The sequence below is a fragment of the Leptodactylus fuscus genome, chromosome 2, assembly GCF_031893055.1.
Source record: "Leptodactylus fuscus isolate aLepFus1 chromosome 2, aLepFus1.hap2, whole genome shotgun sequence".
Taxonomy (NCBI): Eukaryota; Metazoa; Chordata; class Amphibia; order Anura; family Leptodactylidae; genus Leptodactylus; species Leptodactylus fuscus.
Window position 1 is genome coordinate 84,629,381 of NC_134266.1, and position 4,047 is coordinate 84,633,427.

Genomic DNA, 4,047 nt, shown 5'->3' on the forward strand with positions numbered 1-4,047 from the left:
CACATCACTTGACTCAGGAGCAGCTAGGTCAGGGCTGTGGCCACAAAAAATGAATAAAGTAAGATAGTTGCCAAACAAAGCAGTTTTGCTGAAGCAGTGTATTTAGGAAAAGTCTTACATTCACATTAACAAGCATTATAGATAGGATCCTTGTGACGGGACAACCCCTTTAAGTCCTACAATCATGATCCAGAGAAAAGGAAAAAAATGAGTAGAATGTAATTTATCCCATATTAAGAGAAAAACAATTTCTGACGCCAAATTAATAAATTCCTGGATAAACTTCCCATGGGGCCTAAAGATAAAAAGTAAATAAAAACGGGACTTGAACCCTAGGGAGTCTGATTGCCTATACAATATACATTATATATAATTGCAGTATACTGTATTACAGTATATTGTTAAATTTATTCATTGATATTACACTCTTCCTATGGCAGCGGCAATATGTATCCTCACCAATGACTGGCTTGGGAACATTCAATAAGCTCCTGGCTGTTATGACCATTAATTGATCCCTGAGCCCTCTCCATGCTTCCTTAGTGACACCATGACTTTGGGGTGTGAGAAGGTGACAGGTGGAGTCACAGTATATCTCCCCCAGATAACTGACATATGTCTGTTTTATGTGTGTTTGTCAGATGTTTTTATCACATACAGAAATATAACAATCATATTATGAGTAACAAAAGCTTATATTGACAATTAGAATGAGTTAATGCAGCAAGTCAATATTTGCAGTGTTGACCCTTCTTCTTCAGGACCTCTGCAATTCTCCCTGGCATGCTCTCAATCAACTTCTGGATCAAATCCTGACTGATAGCAGTCCATTCTTGCACAATCAATGCTTGCATTTTGTCAGAATTTGTAGGTTTTTGTTTGTCCACCCGTCTCTTGATGATTGACCACAAGTTCTCAATGGGATTAAGATCTGGGCAGTTTCCAGGCCATGGACCCAAAATTGTTTAGTTATCACCTTTGCTTTATGGCAAGGTGCTCCATCATGCTGGAAAAGTCATTGTTGATCACCAAACTGCTCTTGGATGGTTGTGAGAAGTTGATCTTGGAGGACATTCTGGTACAATTCTTTATTCATGGCTGTGCTTTTAGGCAAGACTGTGAGAGAGCCGATTCCCTTGGCTGAGAAGCAACCCCACACATGAATGGTTTCAGGATGCTTTACAGTTGGCATGAGACAAGACTGGTGGTAGCGCTCACCTCGTCTTCTCCGAATAAGCTGTTTTCCAGATGTCCCAGACAATCGAAAAGGGGATTTATCAGAGAAAATGACTTTACCCCAATCCTCAGCAGTCCACTCCCTGTACCTTTTGCAGAATATCAGTCTGTCCCTGATGTTTTTTTCTGGAGAGAAGTGGCTTCTTTGATGTCCTCTTTGAGACCAGGCCTTGCTCCAAGAGTCTCCGCCTCACAGTGTGTGCAGATGCATTCACACCTGCCTGCTGCCATTCCTGAGCAAGCTCTGCACTGCTGGTAGCCCGATCCCGCAGCTGAAACACTTTTGAGAGATGGTCCTGGCGCTTGCTGGTCTTTCTTGGGCGCCCTGGAGTCTTTTTGCCAACAATGGAACCTCTCTCCTTGAAGTTCTTGATGATGCGATAGATTGTTGACTGAGGTGCAATCTTTCTAGCTGCGATACTCTTCCCTGTTAGGCCATTTTTGTGCAGTGCAATGATGACTGCACGTGTTTCTTTAGAGATAACCATGGTTAACAGAAGAGAAACAATGATGCCAAGCACCAGCCTCCTTTTAAAGTGTCCAGTGGTGTCATTCTTACTTAATCATGACAGATTGATCTCCAGCCCTGTCCTCATCAACACCCACACCTGTGTTAATGGAGCAATCACTGAAACAATGTTAGCTGGTCCTTTTAAGGCAGGGCTGCAATGATGTTGAAATGTGTTTTGGGGGATAAGGTTCATTTTCTAGGCAAATATTGACTTTGCAAGTGATTGCTGTTAAGCTGATCACTCTTTATAACATTCTGGAGTATATGCAAATTGCCATTAGGAAAACTGAAGCAGTAGACTTTGTAAAAATTAATATTTGTATCATTCTCAAAACTTTTGGCCATGACTGTAGGCCTCAGCCCAGTTGTAGATCCTGGGCTTATTACTGACCCATAAAAGACTGAAGAGCTTGCATTTCCTAGCAGATCCTGGGAGTGAGAGGAGGCATCTGGATCTGTCCTGACACTGAGAGTCTTGTGATACAGTACAGTGTTATTTTGGTTGATTTGTGTGGCTGGTATTAAGCCACACGTACAGTTAGTATTTTCTATTTAGTTAGTGCTCAGATGAGCAGGTTTTGTTTTGCCTTTTTGACTGAAGTTAAGGCTGTATTTTATTTTTCTTATCGTGTGCCTGATTTATGGTTTATTACTGGTTTATTTATTTTGCTGTTTTTTAAAATAAACCATTCTTTGCTGCAAGATTTGTGTCCCCGTCTCTGACTGGTTGGGTCCGCACTACTGCTTCTACCGAGCTACCTTCCCCATAGGGGTTAAACAGCTCTTCAAAACTGATTAGGTCCCTTATAATGGGTTTAGGAAATTTTCTTGACTTGTAAGTCTTTTGACAATTTAAAAAAAATTAAAGGATGTTGAAAAATTATACTAATATAAAGCAGAGTTATGGTAGATCATATTTATTAACCAGTTTGGGTAGTATGGCTCTCTGTCTCAAAAGTAAAGCATTTCAAATTTTGAAAATTGTGATTTTTTTTTTAAAATAAATTTTGGCCAAATTTCAGATTTTCTAAATAAATAAGCACAAAATGCATTGACCAAAATTGGCCTCTAACATGAAGATCAATGGGTGTGTGTGGAGGGGAAGGAATTTATCAACCCATCCACAACATTTTTTTTGTCTAAGATGGGTACCAATTCAGCACATGTCCTATCTTTTGTTTCTTTGTTATGTGCATTGCTTGTCACTTTCTGTGAATTTAGCAGAGCGGGACAGGCTGGTGCAAGGATGTTTATTAGAACTCACACCAGTTTTCAGGCATTAATTACACAAGAAATCTACACCAGTTCCTTACTATGTATAATTCCATTCTGGTGCAAGGGCATGCACCTGATTTATTAAGAGGCCGGAGCCTTATAGTAATTCAGGTGTGTCTTGCACCACTCTGGACCTTTCTCAGGGTTGGTTCACACTAGCGCTTATATTCTGCCCGAAAGGAGTCCGCCTGAAGACCCCCCGAACGGAATACCAACGCTAATGCAAACGCTATGCAGTTAAGCACACGGAGCCCATAGACTATAATGGGCTCCGTATGCTTGCCGCGCACTGCCTGCACAATTCATTCATGCGGGCAGTGCGCGGCAAGCACACGGAGCCCATTATAGTCTATGGGCTCCATGTGCTTTGCAAGCACATTGCTTGCAATTGCGATTGCATTCCGTCCAGGGGGGTCTCCATGCGGACTCCTTGCGGACGGAATACAAGCGCTAGTGTGAACCAACCCTTAAGACAGACATATAAATTCTAGTGCACAGTATTAATAAATCTGCCCAGCATGTCACAAAAAAACAATCTCAAAAACACTTGGGTAAGTGAAAGCGTTCCAACGTTATTTCAACATAAAGTGACACTTGACATATTTGAACAATAGGGTTGTGATCTTAACGGGTTAATAGAAATTAGAAAATTAGTCTCCCTGCTTCATTTGTAAAGTGCTGCGGAATATGTTGGTGCTATATAAATGAAGTTATTATTATTTTAGTAACCTTATTACCCAGTTCAATTAATTACACTTACAATCCCATTTTTGATCATTTAAGGTATTGCAATACCAGGGAAATAGCTTTTTCATGCTTACCTAACCTTATCCATAATGCACATGTAGCAGAGAAACTTATTTTAAAAGGCCTTTAGAAAATCTACTTGGTAAAGAAGGGGTTGCTGAGAGTATTTAGCAATTGTCTTGCATCTGGATCTAATTATGTGAGGAGAATGGAGCTTTGCTGTGTCAGAAATCCCTCCTACAAGGAAAAGAAGCCAGGCATTCCAAAGTTGTGAGCTG